The sequence below is a fragment of the Phyllostomus discolor genome, chromosome X, assembly GCF_004126475.2.
Source record: "Phyllostomus discolor isolate MPI-MPIP mPhyDis1 chromosome X, mPhyDis1.pri.v3, whole genome shotgun sequence".
NCBI classification, from domain to species: domain Eukaryota; kingdom Metazoa; phylum Chordata; class Mammalia; order Chiroptera; family Phyllostomidae; genus Phyllostomus; species Phyllostomus discolor.
In genome coordinates, this window is record NC_050198.1 from 26211352 (window position 1) to 26236915 (window position 25564).

Consider the following 25564-nt stretch of genomic DNA (forward strand, 5'->3'; position numbering starts at 1 on the left):
TCTCAGCAGGGAATTGCCAGGTCAAAATGTAGTTCCATGTTTAGTTTTTTTATAGGAAATCTCATACTGTTTTTCACAGTGGCTGCACCAGTCTGCATTCCCACCAACAAGGTACTAGGGCTCCCTTTTCTCCACAACCTTGCCAACACCTGTGTGTTGATTTGTTTATGATGGCCATTCTGACTGGTGTGAAGTGCTATCCCATTGTGGTTTGAATTTGCATCTCTCTGATGGCTAGTGATACTGAGCATCCTTTTATATGTCTCTGTGCCTTCTGTATGTCCTCCTTGGATAATTTCTATTGACTCATCTTCACATTATCTGGCTTTTTTCTCTTGTTTCTATTCTGTTATTGAGATCAACCAGTGAATTTTCAAAGACATTGTATTTTTGTGTTATAAAATTTCCATAAAACAAACAAGCAAGCAAAATATAACCAGAGGCATTGAAATTAACAACAAACTGACAGTAACCAGTGGGAAGGTGGGAGGGGATAATGGGGGAAGGGGATAGGGTTGTCAAGGAACATGTATAAAGGACACATGGACCAAGCCAAAAGTGGTTAGGATCAAGGGTGGGAGGAGGGGATGTTTGGGGTGGGGGGAAATGGTGGTGGGGAAAATGGAGACAACTGTAGTTGAACAACAATAAAAAAGAAAAATAAAAAAATAATTTAAAATCTAAAAATAATAAAATAAAATATATTGACCTTGCTACTAAAAAAATTTCTGCTGTGAACTATCTTTCCATTCACACCAAGTGGTTTTACATTTCTTCAAGGAAAATAGTTATAATAACTCCTTTACAGGTTTGATAATTCCAACATCTCAGTCATCTTCGGGTTGGCATCTGCTGATTGTGTTTTTCTTGGAAATTGTCCAAATTTTCCCAGGTTTTTTGTTTGTTGATTAAATAGGAGAAATAATCTGGGCATGTTAAATATTATGCTGTGAAACTCTGAATCCTTTTAAAATGATGATGTATATGTAGGTGTGTGCATGTTTCATTTTAGCAGGAAATGACCCCACTTAGGTTCAGAACACAGATTCTGTCTCATTGTCTGTTAGTAGTAGTTGCAATGTCTCTTACATTTTCTAAGTATTAACTTTGCTTCTTTGAGTTTGTCTCAGGCATGTGGCATCATTCTGGAAATTGGGAATTGTTCTACATTGTACTTTAGTTCTCAAAACTTTTGCTATCCTGTTTTTGTTTTGTCCTCCATGCTATTCAGGGACTTTTCTGGGACTTTGGAGTGATTTATATTTATATTCAGTTATCAAAACCTTTTCTTTGCTGATTTGGGTCTTTCCCATGCACGCATATCTCAGGTGTGAGCTCAGGTCTTGTGTGAGTTGAAATCATCTTCTGCAGCTCCTTCTTTCCTGGGATTTTTTTGTCTCCTTCTCTCCCCTTCAGCTTGCAGAGATTGCTTTTCTTGATCCTTGAGCTGGAAATATGGTGTTTCTCTTGGAGATTTTATTTTCTGTGAAGCTATTGCCACAGCGCTTAAACATTGTCCATATTTGAGTCAAAACCATGAGGGAAAAGAGAAATACAAACCTGGGAACCTTACCCCCAATATGGGTCACTTTTTTATTCCTCTCCCCAAACTGCTTACTTTTCAGAGTCCTCAGGTAGGTGCTGTTTGTTGTATATCCTGAATTTTTACTTATAATCAGCAGGCTTATTCCATCTTGGCCAGCACTAGAAGTCTCTCCCCACTTAACTTTTAAGTTGAAAATATGGGCTTCATATTTATTCTACCATCTTCTGCCAGTTCTAAGCATAACACAAGGCTTTTAAACAAATGATGATAGCCTTATGCCCACTATAGGGTAGCACTAACAAACCCTTCATAACTCCAAACATCTGCAGCCTCAAGGAGATAAATGTATGCTGGTAGCCTGTGGCTTCAAATTTCCAAAGAGAAAAACTAGTACCTCAGCTCCCCTTCTGTGCTTTATTTCATTCCTACTTTTCCCTGTGGGTTCTGGGTGGCTGGAGTGTTTGTTAACTGCAAGTTAGTGCATTCTAAGTCTGTCACCAGTGCTGCTGCCATGTCCACCTGGGGTAACATCTATAGAAATTACTGTTTCCAGGTCATGGCTGCTAGTGTGTAAGAGGGCTTCATTCCCTGGTAGTGTTCACGATCATTCAATAGACTTCCAAAGCTGGCTCTTTCAATATTTTCAAAACCTCTTCATTGAAGAAAGCTGTGATAAGTAAACTCCATATTAGGTAGACAATTTTAGGAGTCATTAGTTGCTGCTTATCAAATACTTCTGGCTCTACAATGTCTCAGCACTTAGTAAGATTCTCTTTTTGGTACTCTTTTGTTTGGGTCAAACCGCATGATTAACTCTAGCCTATAAATTGAGTTAGACATGCTGAGTATCATTTCCAGGCTGGAACATTAAATTACCAATGGAGATCTTCTAGAGTTATCTTTCCCTCTGTCAAAATGATTGGTAATATTCCAGGTCATAGCTCCTTTATCAGTCTAGATCTCAGAGTGAGGGCTACATGGAACAGAGCTCCCTGAAAACCTATAATGGTCATATAGTATGAGTGAGCATGAGTGAGAAAATCAAACTTTGTTGTTTTAAGTCACCAAGATTTGGGGGTTATAGGTTAATAAAACGTTGTCTAATCTAATCTAATCTAATCTAATCTAATCTAATCATCTACTCTACTCTAATCTAATACAGAAGCCACATGAGAGACATTACCTAATATCATACTAAAAAGTATTCCTTCTTACCCATTGCAAATACGTGTTTCAGGGCAAAGGCCAGTAATCTTGACTTGGCTTTTGTTAATGGTGAGTTGTCTGTCCATCCAGGCATTCTTCTTAGATGGAGAATGTCTCTGTGTTGATGAAGTTTAAGTCTTAGTTTCTAGGACCTGTCAGTCTTGACATTTATATTCAACAGTCATTTCATGACACAAAGTGGATATTCATGCAACCATAACAACTGGCAGCCTGCCACTGAAACACAGAATTCAAGAAACGGGCTGTAGTCTAGACCTCCCTCTCCCCTCCCTTCTACATTAAAGTAGTTTACTTCTTTTTCCCACCTTTACTTCAGTCATTTTTTTCTCCTTTTTACATTTTTATCCCTTTTTATAATAGCCCACACTGAAGACATCTAGTTACTTATTGCTATACTCCTATACCATTTTTTCTTTTAGTGAACTACCATTTTCTTTATTTTGATTAAACTTGGGTGTTCTCACTTCAAGGCCCTTTAACACTTTTATTAAAGTTTATTCTTTCTGTTTCCCTTGTTTAATTCTTGTATCCCTGACATAAAGAAGCAATATTTTGAATCTCCTGGAATAAAAAAATATAGAGAGTAATATATGTCTGTAACAGCTAACTCTTATATAGCATTTATTATGCACGAGGAACTTTTATAACCTCATTAGAACCTGTCAATGAACTCATTTACTGCTCACAAAAGCTCTGTACACATACACAGGTATTAAAATACCTATTTTATAGATGAAGTAACAGGCAAGAGAGTCATATGGATTGCTTAAGGTCACACAATTCAGAAACCAGGCTATCTGGCTCCAGAACCCATGTTTTAACCATTATACTATATTGCTTTTCTACATATGCAGAACGTTTTAAACCATAGGTCAGTAAACTATGGTCCTTACGCCATATATGACTTGCTGCATGTTCATGTAAATAAAGTTTTATGGAAACAAAGCCACATTCAATTGTTTAATATTGTCTATGACTGCTTTCAAGCTACCAGGGCAGAGCTGTCAAGTTGTGATAGAGATTGCCTGACATGTAAAGCTTAAAATATTTACTATTTGAGCCCTATTTTAAAGAAAAAAATCAGGATGATTCAAACAAGGTGTTCCTGGCAAAGGGAATTACATGCAAAAAAGCATGAGACAACCAACAGCAGAAAAACTTTTCTGCACCTGAACAATAAATTTTTTAAGGGAAGAGACCATGGCGAGAACACCCAAGTGCTCAGTAAATTCTTGTTGAAAATATTTATCCAGATTGCTCATGTTATTACACCACTCATGACTTTATTAGTGACTACTATATTTTTTAGATTTCTTGGAATTATTGATTATGACCGTATGAGGCAGAAGCAAAAAAGGGTAATGAGTAACCCAGTGAAATGGGTATATTGTGAATTCATATTATGGTAATTTTAATTTCATTAGGCTTATTCATCAAAGTATTTGTTAATAGGTTGTATATTTTGTGTGTAAATGTAGTTTATCAAAGAAAATAGTACTAGTGAGTCTGATGAAATGTGCAAATGAAATATTTGTTCATGAATTTCTGGTGGTAGTGGTGAGGGAGTTAGAACACACACACACACACACACACACACACACACACACACACAACCTTGCCGTCCCAAACAAATGTACTCATAAAGACATTTTAATAATTAGTGTTTTATTTCAACCTATTTTAAATATGGAAAGATAAACATTTTACTGAAAATAATTTAAAATATAAATAAAATCAAAAGATCTGCCATAACATTTTTCTTGCCTTAGAACTGAAGTGGATCATTGGAGGAAGTCACATTGCTTCTTCTGTTCTTATTGCTGTTTATTGTTTGCAACAGTAGAAAGGCATGGTTTTATGTTACAGTAACTCACAAGGCTTTGGCACTTAGTAAAAAAGGAAACTTTCCTGGAAGAATTTTTTAGTACAGAAGGAAATGTTGCATGTTAAAAACATTTTTGAAATTTTGTGTATGTGTTAGATGAAGTTAGTAGGTGGAAAAGTATTTGATCTCTGTTTGACAGATCAGGTTTTCTTTCCTTTATCTGATGAATAAAATATTTCTTTGTACTAATTTCTTCTGAATACATAAGAGGGATGATTAATTATATAACATATTATGGTAAGAATAAGTAAATGGATAATCCTATATTTTTAATGAGTATCTTTAGAACATTCTTATTTAGATATTAAGATATCCTTTTTCATTATAGAACAAGTTTTATATATAAAATATATTTAATATATTTTAATATATTGATATATATATTCCATATACAAAATATATTCTATAAGTATGCATATAATATGAATGAACATTTATGAATATGAAGACTACCTACTAAAATTATTTTTAATATACTAAGGATCTGCTAGCTTCCCTTTTAATGTTTTAACACTATCGGACAATTCCTCTCAACTGTATCTTCTGAGACTTCTTATACAAGCAGTGTCATCATTTTCAGAAACATATTGTATTTTAAACTATACTTTGCTTGACTGTACAAAATTTGTTCAAATTTAAAGTTTTTGACTTGGCACAAATTTAAATGAGGAATCTGTAAGAAACACCTCAGCCACTGGACTCTTGCTTTCTAACTGCATCTTAATTGATTTAATATGATAGTTTGTCTAATTTTTAAGATAGACTTGCTTTTTTAAGTTACTATTAAAAATTTAATGAAGTGTACAGTTCTCCTGTTTTGTAGAAGATAGAAGCTGGAGAATCTAAAACTGAGTTCAAATTCTTTAGGAAACAATTTACTCAATAACAGTACTAATTTTTATCAGTCCACATGAATTTATTAAGAACCTACTATTTCCATTGGCATTATGATTGGTCTGGGGTTAGATTCATAAAAGACAGAGGAAAGTCCTCAGGAATTTACCACCTACTTAGGAGAGATACAGATACCTGAATAGTTGAAATACAAAATAATAAATGCTATCAAAGAGGTAATGTGCTTTTATCATGGAACCTTAGATTATGATACAATTAAGGCACGATATATTAGATAGAATTAAATACCAAATAAAAGACCAAATAAAACTTCCGGTCAAGATGGATGTATAGGTAGACATGCTTTGGTTCCTTGTACAACCAAAAGAGGGACAACCACCAACTAAAAAAAAAAGACAACCATAACTGCCAGAAAATCAAACTGTATGGAAGTCTGACAACCAAGGAGTTAAAGAATAAACATTCATCCAGACCAGCAGGAGGGTTGGAGATGGGCAGCTAGGGCAGAAAGGATGCATGGCAAGGTGCATCTGCCCTGGTGAATACCTAAGGCTCTGCTCCTTACAATGTAAGAGGTGCCCCAAGACAAAGAAATATGGCTCAAACGAAAGCACAGATCAAAACTCCAGAAAAAGAAATAAGCAACAAGGAGATAGCCAACCTGTCAGATACAGAGTTTAAAACACTGATAATCAGGATGCTCACAGAAATAATTGAGTACAGTCACAAAATAAAGGAAAAGTGAAGGCTATACAAAGTAAAATAAAGGAAAATATACAGGGAACCAACAGTGAAGGGAATGAAACAGAGACTCAAATCAACAATTTGGAACAGAAGGAAGAAATAAACATTCAACTGGAACAGAATGAAGGTATAAAAATTCAAAAAAAATGAGGAGAGGCTTTGGAACCTTTGGGACATCTTTAAACGTTCCAACATCTGAATCATAGGGGTGCCAGAAGGAGAAGAGGAAGAGCAATAAATTGAAAACTTATTTGAACTAATAATGAAAGAAAACTTTTCCAATCTGGCAAAGGAACTAGACGTGCAATTCCAAGAAGCTCAGGGAGTCCCAAACAAGCTGGACCCAAGGAGGAACACACCAAGACACATCATAATTACACTATCCAAGAATAAAGATAGGGACAGAATCTTTTTTAAAGTACATTGCATTGATTATGCTATTACACTTTTCCCAGTTCTTCTGCCTTTATCCCCTGTCTGCCCTGTACCTCTCAACCCTCCAGCATTTCCCCCTAGTTCATATCCATGGGTTGTACATACAAGTTCTTTGACTTCTCTGTTTCCTATAACATTCTTTACTTCTCCCCGTCTATTTTATGCCTACCAATTATGCTTCTTATTCCCTGTACCTTCCCCCCATTCTTACCCTCCCCATCCTCACTGAAGACCTTCCATGTGATGTCCATTTTTTCTGATTCTCTTCCTGTTACAGTTGTTTGCTTAGTTTTTGTTTTCATTTTTTTTAGGTTCAGTTGTTGGTAGTGGTGAGATGTTATCATTTTACTATTCATAGTTTTTTATCTTCTTCTTTTTCCTAGGTGAGTCCCTTTAACATTTCATATAATAAAGGCTTGGTGATGATGAACTCCTTTAAATTGACCTTAAAGCAAAGCACTTTATCTGCCCTTCCATTCTAAATGATAGAGTAATCTTAAATGTATGTTCTTGCCTTTCATGACTTTGAATACTTCTTTCTAGTCCCTTCTTGCCTGCAAGGCTTCTTTTGAGAAATCAGCTGATAGTCTTATAGGCACTCCTTTGTAGGTAACTGCCTCCTTTCTTCTTAAGAAATTGAATCAGCCCTGGCTGGCATAGCTCAGTGGATTGAGCGCCAGCTGTGAACCAAAGTGTTGCAGGTTCAATTCCCAGTCAGGGTACAAGCCTGGGTTGCAGGCCATGACCCCCAGCAACCACACATTGATGTCTCTCTCTCTCTCTCTCTCTCTCCCTTCCCTCTCTAAAAATAAATAAATAAAATATTAAAAAAGAAATTGAATCAGTAGGCAAAATCTACCTTTTTTCACCACATACAAAACTATCATATAAAAATTATTTTACAGAGCAATTTCTACAAAATACTCAAAGACCATATAATCTCTGACATATATGACAAATCTAGAAAGTAGAAAAAGAAGAAACACTCAACATTTTTTTCATGTGGTTAATTTAAGCAAATTTAACAAACCTAACTTGGCCATGTTAGCCTGATGAGATGATAGAAAAAGACAGTTTAATATTACTAACTCTCTTAATTTACTAGGTTGACCATATGAAATTACTCTTTAGTCATTAGAAAATATTCATGTCAGCAATTTCATATGGCTCAGCCTATTAATTCACTACCTTTGTGACTAAACTAAAAAGACAATTTGATCATCTCAGCAGATAAATAAAAATTTACATATAGACCAGTGAAACAAACTCAGAAGTACAAAAATAGCTCCCATTTATATGGGGACCTGATACATGACAGAAATGGCATTACAAGTCAGTGGTACTGTGTTGGTTTCCTAGGGCTCCTGTATAAAAATTACCACAAGCTTGGTGGCTTAAAATAACAGAAAATTATTGTCTCACGGTTCTGGAGTCCAGAAGTTTGAAATGAAGGTGTTCATAGGGCTGTGCTGCCTCTGTAGTGTCTACAGGAAAATCCTTCTTTGCTTCTTCCAGCTTCTGATGGTTATAGGTCCTTGGCTCATGGTAGTATAAGTCCAACCTCTGCCTCCATCTTCATATGGCCTTCCCTTGGTGTGTCTGTATCTTTTCCATTTCTTATAGGGGCAATTATTGAGTTTAGGGCACACCAGCTTAATCCAGGATGATCTCATTTTCATATTATTTAATTAATTACATCCATAAATATTTGTTTGCAAGATAAGGGCACATTTACAGGTACTGGGAGTTTGGACTTAGATATACTTTTTTTGGAGGCCATGATTCAACCCTTACAGGGGCTACAGAGTAGACAGTTAATTAAATGTTGCTAAGGCAATTGGTCATTCATATAGAAAAATTGCATTCCTAAATTACATCATATCCAAACCAAACTTCAACATAGGTGAAATACTCAAGTACAAAAAGAAGAATTTTAACTTTGGAAGAAAATATGTGGAATATTATTATGATCTATGCAGGGAACAATTTTTTAAACAAGAGCTCCAAAGCACAGGTCTAGTGGGGAAAATGGTAAATTTAATTACATTTAATTTAAAACTGATATGCACCAAAACTATTAAGAGAAAAAACATGTCAGATTAAGAGAATACATTTGTAATACAAATGTATGTACAAATGGAACAACTCCCCCCGCAAATTTCAAATTGAAAATGGGCAAAAGTTCTTCTTTGTTTTCTTTTTTTCTTTTTTAAAATTATTTTATTGTTGTTCAAATACAGTTGTCTGCATTTACCCCTACCATTCCCCCCCAAACCCCAGCTATCCCAACCTCTGTCTCCTGGTTCCACCCTCCCTTGGTTTTATCCATGTGTTCTTTATAGTTGTTCCTTAAAACCAAAGGTTCTTGGAACCCATCTGTATTAGTGTTCTAGCTGGCATTGTTGTGAGAGGCTGTTTTCAGCTTCAGTGAATTTTTTGAAGACTCAACACATATTTCCATATTATGAGGAGTGATTTGTGAGCACACCTGCCCACACGTCACTCAGTGTTTGGCAGTTTATGACAAGAAACAGCATGATTCCTGTGCCCCACCCTCCATATTCACCCAATATCACCCCAAACAACTTTTTTTTTGTTTCCCAGGATAAAAAAGTCCTCAGAGAGAAAGGTTTTGCCATTGTGGAAAAGATGAAGCAAATAAATAAACAAACAAACAAATAAATAAATAAATACACGGGCTGGGAACCAAAGTGTCCCAGGTTCGATTCCCAGCCAGGGTACATTCCTGGGTTGCAGGCCATAACCCCCAGCAACTGCACATTGATGTTTCTCCCCTCTCTCTCTCTCTCTGTCTATCTCCCTCCCTTCCCTCCCTAAAAATAAATAAATAAAATCTTAAAAAAACCTCATTAAAAAATAAATAAATAAAATGGCAGAAGCACTAAAAGGCATCAAACTCGACTAGTTCCAAAACTGTTATGAGCAGTGGAAGTCTTGATAGGTATATTGCATCAAATGGAGGGTACTTTGAAGATGACTGAAGTTTAAACATGTAAGAATAAATACCATTTTTTATAAATAAATTCTGGTTATTTTTGGGTCCCCCCCTCATACTATTCTAGTACAGACATTAGGTGATCAAAGCCTGGACAAGAGAAATTAAAAAGAATTTTGTGTATGTTGTTTCTCATTTTGGCAACCATGTAACATTTGAGTGAACTTTGCAGAACGTGAAAGAAGATGCCACAGAATTAGCATTAACTGCAAACTTTTTTGAAGGATAGTGTTCATAGGCTATCCAGCTGGCAGGCTGCCTCCTAAGGATCCTCAAAGAGTGACATTCATCATAGCAGACCAGGGACTTCTCAGTCAATGAAAAATTTTTCTAATCATAAAATGTGTAAAATTAAAGCTGAGATCTCAGATCTTATCACTGCCTAATCAAAAGTGGAAGTTCTATCCTTGAAAATGATTTTCTCTAAATCTAACAGACAATCCTAAAAATAAATAAATAAATAAATAAAATTATTATTATTAATAATAAATTGCAAGCTAAACTTTTCTAAAATATTAATAATAAAACTTCTTTGAACAACTATTTTAGGAAACTGAATTATCTTTCTATTATCTCTATTAAAAATTTCTTTCACTAACAGAATGCAGCAGTGCGACCTCCAAGGCTAGATTACAAAAAGCAGTATGTTTTTCTTCTGGTTCTTTCTCTCTCACTCTTGGGATATTCACTCATAGAACACAGTAATCATTCTATAAGGAAGCCTAAACTAGCCCATGCAGGGAAAACATATGGAAAGGCTCATGTGGAGAAGACATTCAGTCCCCAGTTGACACTCGGAATTAACCACCAGACATGTGACTGTGTGAGGCTTTAGAAGTTTCAGCTCCTAGCTTTTGGGTTGTCCAGCGGAAAACTTGAACATTATAGAGCTTAGTGTATCAAAAATGAGCTATCCCCACAAAACCCTCTCTAAATTGAAGATTTTTAAATAGGATAAATATTATTGTTTTTCTTAACCACTGAATTGTGGAATAACTTGTTATTTCGCATTAGTAACTGAAAAAGACAGGTTAGCCTTGCATAATAGTAATCAGATATTGCATAACAAATTACTCCAAAAGTATTCTTAAAAGTAGAAATATTTAATTAACATTTCATGCAGTTTCTGAGGGTCAAGAACTCAGGAATTGCTTAGCTCGGTACCTCTGGCACAGGTTTTTTTCCTTCCTAATTGCATTGGCTAGAACTTCTAGTACAGTATTCAAAATAAATGGCAAAAGTGAGTATCCTTTATTTATTTTTTACCTTATTATGGGAAAGTCTTTTAGTCTTTCTCCATTGAGTCTTTCTCCATTCAGTATGAGTTTTCCATAAATCCTTTATGAGGTTGGGTAATTTCCCTTCTATTCCTAGATTATTTTTGTCATGAGAAGGTGTTGGATTTTGTCAAATGCTTTTTCTGCAACAACTGATAAGAGTGTGTGTGTGTGTGTGTGTGCACGTGCATATGTATTTTCCTTCATTTTATCAATGTGGTATATGATGTTGATTTGGATATATTGAACCACCCTTACATTCCTGGAATAAATACCACATAGTCATGGTGTATAATTCTTTTAATATGTTGCTAGATTAGGTTTGCTGGTATTTTGTTTTAATCCTCACTTGAGGCTGTATTTATTAATTTTTAGGGAGAGATAGATGATAGATGATAGATAGATAGATAGATGATAGATAGATAGATAGATAGATAGATAGATAGATGTGAGAAACATCTTTTGGTTGCCTCCCATACATGCCCTAACTAGGGATCAGATCTGCAATTTAGGTACGTGCCCTGATTGGGGATAAAACCCAAAACATTTCTGATGCAAAGGGCATCCCTCCAATGAACTACCCAGCCAGGGAAAATTTTATTTTACAGCTATATTAACAAAAGATATTGGCTTGTACTTTTCCTGAGATATTTTTATCTGGCTCTGGTATCATTTGGTATCAGAGCTTGAGTTATAAAATATTCCCTCCTCATCTAGTTTTATTTTGGAAGAATTTGAGGATTGCTGAAATTCTTGTTCAAATGATTGGTAGAATTCACCAGTGAAGTGTTCTGGTCCAGAACTTTTCTTTGGTGAGAGGATTTTAATTACTGATTTAAATACTGATGAATTCTTTTACAATCTTTTAAAAAATTCTGTAGGTTAGTAGTAATGTTCCCACTTTCATATCTGATTTTACTAATTTCAGTTTTCTCTTTTCCCCCTAGTCAGTCTCACTAAAGATTTGTCAATTTTCTTGATCTTTCAAAGAACCAACTTGGTTTCTTTGATTTTATTGATTTTCTGCATTGTTTTCCTATTTCTTATCTCATTTAATTTTACTGTCATCATTGTTGAATTTTTGTTTAATTTTCTCTTGTCTTATAGTTCCTTTAGTTATGAAGTCATCATTAATTTATTGCTTCTTTTTATGTACATGTTTACAATTATAAATTTCCTTCTGAACACTGCTTTCCCTAAATCCCATAATTTTTTATGTTGTTCTTTCATTTGCATTCATCTCAAAGTATTTCTAAATTCCTTGTAATTTATTTTTTAACTTTCCAGTGTTCTTATGTCATTAATTTCTAGTTTCATTTCGTTGTGTTTAAAAAATATACTATGTATGATATAAATCTTTTTAAAGATTTATAAGATTGAGATTTATAAGATTAAAAGATTGAGATGATTTCTGGTGTAACCTATAATGTATCCTGGAGAATGTTCCATATGCACCAAAAAAAATGTATATTCTTCCATTTTTAGGTAAAGTATTCTGTGTATTTCTTTTATGTTGAACCAGTTTATACTATATTTCATGCCCTCTATTTCCTTATTGATCTTCTATTTTGTTGTTTTATTCATTATTAAAATCAGGGTTTTGAAGTACCCAATTCCCTTTAGTCCTTTATCCTTCAGTACTGTCAAATTTTGCCCCATGTAGCTCTGTTGTTATATATATATATGTTTTATCTTCTTTTTTTTATTTAATTTATTTATTTTTAGGGAGGGAAGGGAGGGAGATAGAGATAGAGATGAGAGAGAGAGAGAGAGAGGGAGAGAGAGAGAGAGAGAGAGAGAGAGAGAGAGAGAGATTAATGTGCGGTTGCTGGGGGTTATGGCCTGCAACCCAGGAATGTACCCTGGCTGGGAATCGAACCTGGGACACTTTGGTTCCCAGCCCGCACTCAATCCACTGAGCTACGCCAGCCAGGGCTTGTTTTATCTTCTTGATGGAATGAGCCTTTCATCAATATGTAATGTCCTTTTTTGGCTTTTCTCAGTTTTTTGCTTAAAGTCCATTTTGTCTGATATTAGTATTGCCACTGCAGCCTTCTTTTGGTTACTGTACGGATGCAGTATTTTCCCCAACCATTTACTTTAAACCTATTTGTGTCTTTGTGTCTAAAGTGAGTCTCTTGTAGATAGCATATAGTTTAATCAAGTTTTAAATATTTTCTTTTAATATTTACCTTTTTATTGGATATTTAATCCCAGTATACTTAAAGTAATTACTATTAAGAAAGGACATCTAATATTTAGCTGTTTGTTTTCTATATGTTTATATCTTTTTAATACTCGCTTTATTACTACTTTGTGTTTAATTGACCGTAGTATACAATTTAAAATCATTTTTTTCAGGTTTTATCCTGTTTATTATTATTATCATCATCATCATCATCATCATCATCATTATCTTTTCCATTTTTGTTATTCAATTACAATTGTCCTCATTTTCACCCATTGCTCTGTCATGCCCTGCCCACACACCTTCTCCCACAGTCAATCCCCAACCTGTTGTTCATGTCCATTGTTAGTTTATACATGTTCTTTGACTTGACCCTTTCCCTTCTTTCCCCCAGTAACCCCCTCCCTCTTCCTCTCTCTCAGTTAGATTTTTATTTCCATTTCTCTGGTACTACTTTGCTCCTTTGTTTGTTTTGTTGAATAGTTTTCACTTATAAGTGAGATCATATGCTATTTTTCTTTCATGGCCTGGTTTATTTCACTTATCATAATATTCTTCCATTCCATCACTGCTATCACCAAGCACAAGAGTTTCTTCTTTCTTTCTGCTGTATAGTATTCCATTCTGTAAAAGTACTATAGATTTTTTTAAAGTTTGAGGAACTTTATTTTATTTTTTAAAGTATATTTTATTCATTATGCTATTACAGTTGTCCCAATATTTTCTCCCCTTTATCCCCTTCTGCCCTGAACCCCCCACCCTCCCACATTCCCACTTAATTCATGTCCCTGGGTTGTACATATAAGTTCTTTGGCTTCTCCATTTTCTATACTATTCTTAACCTCCCATGTCTATTTTGTGCCTACCAATTACGCTTCTTATTCCTTGTACCTTTTCCTCCCATTTCCCCCTCCTCCCCACTGACAACCCTCCATGGGATCTCCATTTTTTTATTCTATTACAGTTCTACTGGTTTGCTTAGTTTTTGTTTTTGTTTTTTTTTTTTAGTTTCAGTTGTTGATAGTTGTGAGTTTGTTGTCATTTTACTGTTCATAGTTTTTTATCTTCTTTGTACCACAGATTTTTCATCCCATTCCTTTACTGATGGGCACTTACACTGTTTCCAATTCTTGGCTATTGTAAATAACAATAACTTGTTTATCATTTATTATTTATAACTTAGCTACTATAAACAGTGGAGTGCATAGGTTATTTTGAATTCTTGTTTCAGGATACTTAGGGTATACTCCCAGCAGTGGAATTGGTGGGTCAAAAGACAGTTCCATTTTTAGTTTTCTGAGGAAATTCCATACTGTTTTCCACAGTGGCTGCACCAGTCTGCATTTCCGCCAACAGTGCACTAGGGTGCACTTTTCTACACATCCCCTTCAACACTTGTTGTTTGTTGATGTATTTATGATGGTCATTCTGACCAGTGTGAAGTGGTTTCTCATTGTGGTTTTAATTTGCATCTCTCTGATGGCTAGTGATGCTGAGCATCCTTTCCTATGTTTCTGGATCCCCTGTATGTCCTCCTTGGAGAAGTGTCAGTTCAAGTCTTTTGCTTATTTTTTTATTGCATTGTTTGTCTTCCTGGTGGAGAGTCATGTGAGTTCTTTACATATTTTGGAGATCAAGCTCTTGTCTGAGGTATCATTTGCAAATATATTTTCCCACACAGTTGGCTGGCTTTTCATTTTGCTGGTGTTTTCTTTAGCCATGTAGAAGCTTTTTATTTTAATGAAGTCCCATTTGTTTATACTTTCCTTTATATCCCTTGCCCTAGTTGACGTATTGATGAAAATGTTGGTGTGCAGGATATCTGAAATTTTCCTTACTATGTTCTCTTCTAGGAGTTTTTTGCTGTCACAACTTATATTTGTCTTTATCCATCTTGAGTTTATTTTTGTGTATGGTGTAAGTTGGTGGTCAAGTCTCATTTTTTTATATGTAGCTGTCCAGATCTCCCAACACCATTTTTTGAAGAGGCTATTTTCACTCCATTTTATGCTCTTGTCCCTTTGCTGAATATTAACTGACCTTAGAGATATAGGTTTATTTCTGGTCTCTCTGTTCTGTTCCATTGGTCTATGTGTCTGTTCTTATTCCAGTACGAGCCTGTTTTGATTATGGTGTCCTGTAATATAATTTGATATCCGGCATTGTGATCCTTCCTACTTTTTCAAGACTGCTGAGGCTATTTTGGGTTGTTTATGGTTCCATATAAATTTTTGAAATGTTTCTTCTATGTCTGTGAAATATTTCATGGGTATTTTAATAGGGATTGCATTGAATTTGTAAATTGTTTTGAGTAGTATGGACATTCTAATGATGTTAATTCTACCAATCCATGAACATGGTATGTGCTTCCATTTATATGAGTCTTCCTTAATTTCTTTCTTCAGTGTTGTATAATTTTCTCAGTACAGGTATTTTTGCCTCCTTTGTAAGGTATATTCCTAGGTACTTTATTTTTCTTGTTGCTCCAGCAAATGGGATTCCCCCCCGCCCAAATTTCCGTTTCTGACACTTCATTGTTGGTTTTCAAAAATGCCTTTTATTTCTGAATAATGACTTTGTATCCCACCATTTTGCCAAATTCACTCATTAGGTTGAGTAGGGTTTTTCTTTCTTTCTTTCTTTCTTTTTTTTTTTGGTGGAGTCTATAGGGGTTTCTATGTACACTACCATGTGATCTCTAAATAAGGATAGTTTTAGTTCTTGCTTTCCAAGTTGGATGGCTTTTAACTTCTTTTTGTTGCCTGATTATTGTGCCTAAAACTACCAATACTATGTTGAATAGAAGTGGTGAAAATGGAAAGCCTTGTCTCATTCCTGATCTTAGGAGGGAGAGTTTAGATTTTACCCATTGATTATGATGTTGGCTGTAGGTTGCTTGTGTGTGGCCTTAATTATGTTGAAGTATGCTCTCTTTTCTCTCACTCTGCTGAGTGTTTTTATTATAAAAGGGTCACGTACTTTATCAATTGCTTTTGCAGAACCTATTGATACAATCATGTGATTTTTGTCTTTCTGTTGGTTTATGTGATGTATTATTTTATTGATTTGCAAATATTTTACCATCCTTGCATCCCTGGGATGAATCCCATCTGATCATGGTGTATGATCTTTATAATGTATTGCTGGATGTGATTTGCCAATATTTGTTGAGGATTTGAGCATCTATGTTCATCAGTGATATTTGCCTGTAGTTTTCTTTCTTTGTTGTGTCTTTTTCTGCTTTTGAGATTAGGATGATGCTGGATTTGTAAAAAGAGTTTGGAAGACTTCCCTCTTCTTGGATTTTTTGGAATAGTTGGAGAGGGATAGGGTTTACCTCTTTTTTAAATACTTTGTAAAATTCTCCTGTGAAACTGTCTGATGCAGGACTCTGGTGTGCCATGTGTTTTTTGAATACTATTTCAATTTCACCAGTTGTTATCAGTCTTTTCAGGCTTTCTGCTTCTTTTCCATTCAGTTTTGGAAGATTATATTTTTCTAGAAATTTGTCCATTTCACCCACATTTTCAGTTTTCCTGGTATATATTTTTTGTTTGTAGTGATTCCTTACCATTCTTTTTATTTCTGTGGCATCAGTTGTGATCTCTCCTCTTTCATTTCTGCTTTTGTTTATTTGGGTCCTCTTTTTCTCATGATGATTCTCCTTAAATTTGTGTCAATTTTATTTATCTTTTGAAAGTACTTGGTGCTGGATTTATTGATGCTTTGAATTGTTTTTGTTTAGTCTCTATGTCATTTAATTCTGCTCTGATCTTGGTTATTTCCTTCCTTATTCTTGCTCTGGGCTTTGTTTGTTGTTGTTCCTCCAGTTATTGTAGATGTAGGTTAGGTTGTTTATTTGAAATGTCTGTATCTTTTTTGGTAGGCCTGTATTGCTGTAAATTTCTCTCTCAGGACTGCCTTAGCTGTGTCCCATAAGTTTTGGACTATTGTGAGTTCATTTTCATTTGTTTCCAGAAACATTTTGATTTCTTCCTTAATCTCATTATTAACCTGTTCATTGTTCAATAGCATGATATTCAGTGTCCATGAATTTGAGTGTTTATTGAGTTTTTTCTTTGAGGTTAGTTTCTAGTTCCAAGCCATTGTGATTTGAGAAAATGCTTGATATGATTTCAATTTTCTTCAATTTCTTGAATTTTTTTGTGTCCTATCATGTGGTCTATCTTTCAAAATGTACTTTTGAAGAGAATGTATGTTTTGCTTCTTCAGGGTGAAATGTTCTATATATATTAGTTAAGTCCATTGATCTAGCATGTTATTCACTGTGAATATCTTTGTTGATATTTTGTTTGGAAGATCTGTCCATTGTTGACAGGGGGGTGTTAAAATTCCCTACTATAAGTGTGTTGCTGTCTATATATTTTTTGAAGTCTTCCAAGATTTTGCTTATATATTTTGGTGCTCCTCTGTTGGGTGCATATATGTTTGCAATGTTTATATGTTCTTGGTGGATTCTACCTTTGAGTATTATGAAGTGTCCATCTCTGTCTCTTTTATTGGCCTTTGTTTTGATATGTATTTTGTCTGATATGAGCATTGTTACACCAGCTTTTTTTCCTCTCTATTTGCCTGGTTATTTTTTCTAGCCTTTCATTTTCTGTCTGTGTAAGTCATTTGGTCTGATGTGGGTCTCTGGTAGACAGCATATATCTGGTCATGTTTTCTTATCAATTCAGCTACCCCACGTCTTTTGATTGGAGCATTTAATTCATTTACATTTAATGTTATTATTGATAGCAATGTATTCATTGCAATTTTTCCTTTTTGTACCTGTGTGCCTCTCTTTATCACATTTTTTGTTCATCGTCTTAAAGCAGTCCCTTTGGCATGTCTTGCAGTGCTGGTGTGGGGGAGTGTTGGGGTCCGCCCTGCCTGGTCTCAGGAAGCTGTAACCCCCTGTGGCTAAGGCTGAGTAAGAGACCTTTGAACCAGGAGACACTAAGGAGACAAAACTTATTTCCTGGCATGAATGCTGCCTGTCCTGTGCCGGCTCCCATTGCATGATCAGAAGTCAGTGACGGTTAGCAATTCTCTAAAAAAAGGATGAATCTTAGCCAGACCCGATCACGTGGGAATGCCCTCAGGGAAGAGATTCAGGGAACTGTGGAAATGAAGGGGTGATCAACACCGACCCCTGCCCCCTTGGCTTTGACAAAGCCTGAGTCCTTGTTCTAGATGTGAGGAATACAAGTCTCCCAGCTGTCTTTGTCTCCTCTGCAGACTCAGGCCTGCAGAAATAACAGGGATGGTGCAGTCCAGACCGGAGTTGGAAGACCCCCGGGGCAATTAGACCTGGGGCATAGAATATGCAAGATCCTGTGAGACCTGCTTGCTGGAGAATGCTCTTGAATTAAAATATGAAGGCACGGGCAGGAAACAAAACTAGCCTTTTAGGTCCTGTAACCTTTTAAGTGATAAAACCCCAAAATCTCAGCCCAGAATCCCAGTGTGAGTTCTGCCAGCCCCTTTGAAAGCTACCTATTCATTTGATCTTTCCTGCCAGACTGTAATCCACAAACTGTATCCGTATTCTTAATAAAAGCCTGCTCGGGTGGGAAAATGGTGCACTCTCCACTAGAGAGAGTGGCCATGCCATTCCTATTCCTCCACAGGACTTGTAGTCCGTGTGTATATTTTCTTGTATCATGAGCAGCTGCAGCATTTGCGGTCACTGCTGGCCAGTGGCTGCCTCAGGGGAGGAGGATTCTTTTAGACTTCTTTTGTCTGGGAAACTCCTTATTTTGCCTTCCATTTTAAATGAGAGCCTTGCTGGATAGAGTAGTGTTGGTTGCAGGCCTTTGTTTTTCATTATTTGGAATATTTCTTGCCATTACCTTCTGGCTTGTAGTGTTTCTGTTGAGAAATCAGCAGAAAGCCTTATTTGAGCTCCCTTGTTTGTTACTTTCTGTTTCTCCCTTGTTGCCTTTAAGGTTCTTTCTTTGTCTTTGAATTTTGCCACTTTAATTATGAGGTGTCTTGAAGTGGGCCTCTTTGGATTCATCTTGATTGGGACTCTCTGTGTTTCCTGAAGTTGTGTGACTTTTTCTCTCATAATGTTAGGGAAGTTTTTGTCATTACTGTTTCAAACAGTTTTTCTATCCCTCTCTTTTCTTCTTCTCCTTCTGGTATCCCTATTATACAGATATTACATTTCATGTTGTGCTGAGCTTGGCCTTACAAATCCATTAAGTCTGTAATCCCACATGTGGGGGTTGGGTTCTCCTCTCTGTGAAAAGCTCTGGCTGACTGCAGTAAATCTCAGGCATTCACCTCCTGCCTTTCAGACCCAAGCCTGCCATTTCCTTACAGGAGGTTTGGCTTCACTTCTCCACTCTGAGCTGCCCACTACTTGTGAGCCATGCTGTGTCAGGTTTTTCCCTTCCTTCACTGTATTCTCTGCCCCCAAGTTTTGGTTAGCAAAGCTGCTGAGCTCCACCTGTTTGCACAGGACTGTGAGCCTGGGTCCCTGTTGACCTCCTCTTTTAGAAGATTTTCTGTATGGCTCCTATGTTGTAGTGCTGATCTCCAGGGGTCCTGTTCTCCCTGCACTCTTCTTCCCCCCAAAACACAGTCTCTCATGGTCAGAATTGGACCCCTCTTTTCAGAGCCTCTGTCAGTTTTAGATAAATTTTCTCTCTCAATCTTTCCTGGATGTTGTTGGGAAATGCCCCTCAGCTATACTCTAACACAATTCAGTGGCATCCTACTGACCCTGCTCCCCCCAAAGATCTTCATCCTTGGGCATGGCTGGTCCTGCAATGCTTTTGGTGGAACCCACATCTCCCAGGCTTTCTCTCACTGCCCTGGTAGCTCATGGGTCCTGAGGCAATCTACAGCTGCTCTGACTTTGTGTGGCCAGCAGTGCTGGGCTGGTGGCAGTTGTGGTCTGCCTAAGAAGTTTGAGCCATCGCTCAAAGTTGACATAGAAAACCCTGCCATTGGACCCCATTTGCCACACAGGTGGGTGATTCCATTTTCATTTGCTTTTCTTTCTAATTTTTTTTGGCTCTTTTCATAGTTGGTATCTTGAGAATCTGCCTTTCCCACTTTATGTTGTTGTCATAAATTTAATTTTTATACATTATACATCCAATAGCATAGATTTATAATTATTATCATATGTATTTGTCTCTTAAGTCATACAGGAAAAAAGAGAAGTTATAAACCTAAAATACATAATAATACTTTTGTCCTCAGACTGGGTATTTTCAATTGAGTTACCTTGAAGTTCATTTATTCTTTCTTCTGCTTACTTGAAGCTATGATTTAAACCTCTAATGAATTTTAAAATTTCAATTATTATATTTTTCAGCTTCAGAATTTTTGTTTGTTTCTTTTTATAATTTCCATCTCTTTATTGATATACTCTATTGTTTCACACAGCATTCTCCTGGTTTCCTTTAGCTTTGAACATATGTTAAATAATTAATTTAAAGTCTTTGTCTAGTAAGTCCAATGTCTTCTCTTTTCCCTGAAAAATTTGTGTTAATTTTTCCTATAAAGGGACTACACTTCCTTGTTTATTTGTGTTTTTGAGTAATTTTTGTAAAAACTGGACTATTTGAGTATTATAATGAGGTAACTCTGGAAGTCAGATCCTTCCTCCTCTTCAGGGATTGTTTTGTTTGCTCTGGATTGTAGTTGTTCTTTTTTAAAACTTATTTTGGTAAAAACTTTATCTTTTTTTTTGCTTAGTCTGTGAAGCCTCTGTTGTTTTAATCTGTGTTTTGGTGTAAATTTCCTTGAAAGCCTGGAGTCAAAAAAGGGAGACTAAAAAACTACTCTCTTAGCCTTTGAAGATTGGCTATATTGGGGTACTACTTAGATACTTTGCTAGGTTGTTTATAACTTTGCCTCACTCTTCAATTCTTGCATTGAGCCTAAAGATAAGCCTTAGGTGAACACTTAGGGACTTTAGAAGGTTTTTTTTTCTGAGCAACAGCCTTCCTTTGGTGGGGGGGTGGCTTTCTAAATTCCCCAGGTTACTTAGAAGTACTTTTCAATGCTTTCATTCTACAAAGAATCTCACTCTCCAGCTTTCCCTAGGAGGCCTTTTGGTCTAATGTTCAATCTTTTGCCCCAAGCAGCAGTAAGTTTTTCATTTGCTTTTTGATGTTTTTAAGGGATACCTTTTCATAGTCTCCTTTTATCCTTGAAAAAGTTCTTATTTAGGCTAAACAAAGGCAAGCATCTTAGATGGGGGAAATGGAGACAATTGTACTTGAACTACAATAAAAAAGAACACAAAAAAGGCAAGCATCTTGTGTCACACCTTTAGGCAATCACACTACAGTTCAAAACAGACAAATACATTCTTTGAGAACATAGTTTTCTGTTTTCTTCTGTAATAAGCAACTAGCATCCTACACCGGGACCATGGGTTTCTGTCTTCAAGGCTGTCACTAACTAATCTCTTGATCTTTCAATATAATTTTTGAGCCAGTTAATTCTTTCAGCATTTTGTTTCTCTCAGAGGAATGAGCCTTCAAAAGACAGTGCTTCCAAGTACATTTTTTTTATTCCCACATTCTGTAACATTTTTGATCAGCTGTTGTTAGATCAACAGGCTAGTTTATCCTGGCATCAAACACCTGTGTTTTTCTGATAACAGGGAAAATGTTTATACTTTCACATTTTCTTCTGTTAATAGTTATGGTAATATCAAATTGAACCTCACTCACATTATATGACTCACTTGAAATATATACAGAAGTTGTGATTTACTTTTTTACATTTCTACTTATTTAAATTATAGATCTTAAATTCATGCACCTAATGGGAACTCAATAAAGGTTTTTTGAATTAAAATTAAAATGTTAAGGGCAAGTGAAAATACTGCAAAACTCTCCTGCCATTTTAAAATGGCTTTTTCCTTGATTCAGACTTTGCTTGGTTGTTGTAAACCTTTGACTATTATCCAGAGTTCCTACAATATTAATTATGACAGGTTTTACTCAGGTTTTAGGCATTTCTGTGGAGGGATAAGTCCTTGGAACTACCTACTTTTCCATTTTTGCTGGCATCATCCCTTCACAATTTGTTTTTAACTAAGTTAGTAGTTATTAAACACTTGTTATGCACAAGGCGATGTGATAGATGTTTTACTTTTATTTAAACCTCACAATAATTGTATGAGGACAGCACTGTTATCTCCATTTCACAAAGAAGAAATATAGACTCAGAGAACTTGTCCAAGGTGAAACATATAGGAACAGATATAAATGAGCTACACTGTGCTCTGTTTGATTTCCAACCCTAGGCATTTAACCATTAAATTGAATCAATATATTAAGATAGACAAGCATAATCAAAGGTATTAAGTGACTTGGTTCTAAACACAATTTTATGCTCAGAGATTCATTATAATTTATTTCTATAAAAAGTAGTTTTTATTTTCTATTTCTTATTTATTCTTTGCAGCTGAATTGTGTAACTTTATATGTGTGAAGGATCTCAGTAGAAGAGAAAGAAAAATATATCTGAGATGATATATCAATATTCATGCAGAGTGGATGAACAGGCTTTGATTATTGCATACAATAGCTTGAATCTTCCTTTTTAGATTTAAGCTAGGAGAATGGCCAAAGTAAATGGAAAAGAGGCTAAGAAAAGATGTCTGAGTACTTCACATATGATTATCTTATTGTTTTACTTCACAATTGTTACTAATTCTTTAGATGGAGCATTATTAGGAGTTGCAAAGGCTCTGCATCCAGATTCCTGGAGTTCAAATTCTGACTCTATTATTGACCACTTCTATGACCTTGAGCAAACTTCAGTTTCCTCACTGAGGTATGGAGATAATAATGGTACTTTCTCATAGTGTGCTTGAATGTTAGATGAGCTGGTAAAGTGAAAATCTTTAGGACTATGCCTGGCACAGAGTAACCATTGTAAAAGGTTGGCTCTTACTATTATTATAAAACTGAGTAGCAAATGGTCATACTTCATTTCACCTCCTTTTGCCTACTCACTTATCCTGGTGACCTTTATAGGGGACATGCTATTTCAGGGACTTTTCTTGCTTTGCAGTTGACCTTGTTAGGGTGACCATAAATCAAAGAGGAAAAAGAAAGTTGAATGGGTTTCCTATCAGGCCTCTTCCTGAAAACTTCTTTAATTCTCCTTGATCTCAAAGAGAATGAAAATGTACAGACAGGCATTTTTTTTTCATAACTGCAATTGTACAGACAGCCCATATACTTTTACTAAAATATACATTTTTTCATTCAGTGTTTATTTCCTTCCATGTAATTTTATGTTTAAAAATTCAAGATAACATTAATCCCCCAAATTATTAATGCTATTGCCTTTGGTACACCAATATGATGAGGCCGAAATATAAATAGATGAAATAATTATTTGGATCCCTATTTGAAAGTTATTTTGGGATCCCATAGACATGAGGATTTATATTGTTTTTTTTTTTACAATTATATGTATGAACAATGATGTTGATGAGAGCAACAGAGTTCCATGTGGTGTGGCTCAGTGGATTGAGCACTGGCCTGTGAACTGAAAGGTCACTAGTTCGATTTCTGGTCAGGGCACATACCTGGATTGTGTGCCCAGTCCCCAAATTGGGGCTGTGCAAGAGGCAACTGATGTACTCTCCATCTCTTTCTCCCTCCATTCTTTTGCTCTGAAACTAAATAAATAAAATCTTTAGTTCTGGCCAAGATGGAGGCATAGGTAGACATGCTTCTCTTCTTTACACAACCAAAAGAATGATAACCAATTTGAAAACAAAAACAACCAGAACTGCGAGAAAATCAAACTGTATAGAAGACAGACAACCAGGAAGTTAAAGAAGAAACATTCATCCAGACTGGTAGGAGGGGCAGAGATGGGTAGCTAGGATGGAGAGGACTCATGGCAAGGTGGCTGGCTACTGGCAGAGTGGGTGAGTGAGGTCGTACCTAGTGGATTGGGTGGTCCCACATTCACTTGCAGGTAAGTTGGGATGAACAATTGGGGAATGAGACAACCCAGAGTTACAGCACAAAAAACTAAAGTCTTAAAACCTCTGGCTGTAAAAATCTGTGGGGGTTGCAGCAGCAGGAGAAACTCCCAGTCTCACAGGAGAGTCTGTTGGAGGGGCTCATGGGGTCTTAGAATGTACACAAACCCACCACCAAGGAATAGCATGTAAAAGGGTACAATCTGTTTGTTGGAAGTGAGGGAAGTGGCTGAAAGCCAGGCAAAAGCTGAGCAAGTGGCATTGTTCCCTCTGACTGCTCCCCTACATAGAGCACCACAATGCAGTGAAGTAGGTTGCCCCACCCTGGTGAATACTTAAGGCTCCACCCCACAGAAATGCCTTGAGATAAAGAAATATGGACCAAATGAAAGAACAGATCAAAACTCCAGTAAAGAACCAAGCAAAAAGAAGATAGACAACCTATCCGATGCAGAGTTCAAAACACTGGTAATCAGGATGCCCACAGAACTGATTGAGCTCAGTCACAAAATGAATGGACACATGAAGAATGCTCAATGTGAAATAAAGGAAAATATGCAGGGAACCAACAGTTAAAGGAAGGAAACCTGGACTCAAATGAATGGTTTGGAAGAGAAGGGAGAAATAAACCTCCAGCCAGAACAGAATGAAGAAACAAGAATTCAAAAAAATGAGAAGGCTTAGGAACCTCTTGGACAACTTTAAACATTCCAACATACCAATCAGAAGGGTGCCAGAAGGAGAAGAGGAAGAGCAAGAAAATGAAATCTTATCTGAACAAATAATGAAGGAAAACTTCCCCAACTTGGTAAAGGAACTAGACATGCAAGTCCAGGAAGCTCAGAAGTCCCAAAGAAGTTGGACCCAAGGAGGAATACACCAAAGACACCCACAATTAAAGATAAGGAGAGAATCTTAAAAGCAGTAAGAGAAATGGAGGCAATTACCTACAAATGAGTTCCCATAAGACTATCTGCTGATTTCTCAAAAGAAAACTTACTGGCAAGAAGAAGCTGGAAAGAAGTATTCAAAGTCATGAAAAGTGAGGATGTACAACGTAGATTACTCTATCCAGCAAAGCTATCATTTAGAATGGAAGGGCAGATAAAGTGCTTCCTATATAAGGTCAAGTTAAAGGAGTTCATCATTGTCAAGCCTTTATTATATGAAATGTTAAAGAGACTTATCTAAGAAAGAGAAGAAAATCTAAACTATGAACAGTAAAATGACAACAAACTCACAACTATCAACAACTGAACCTATACACACACAAAAAAAACCCCCTAAAACTAAAACAAACTAAGCTAACAACTAGAACAGGAACAGAATCACAGAAATGCAGGTCACATTTCTGTGAGGGGGAGGGGGAGAATGAAAAAAAGGTACAGGGAATAAGCGTAATTGGTA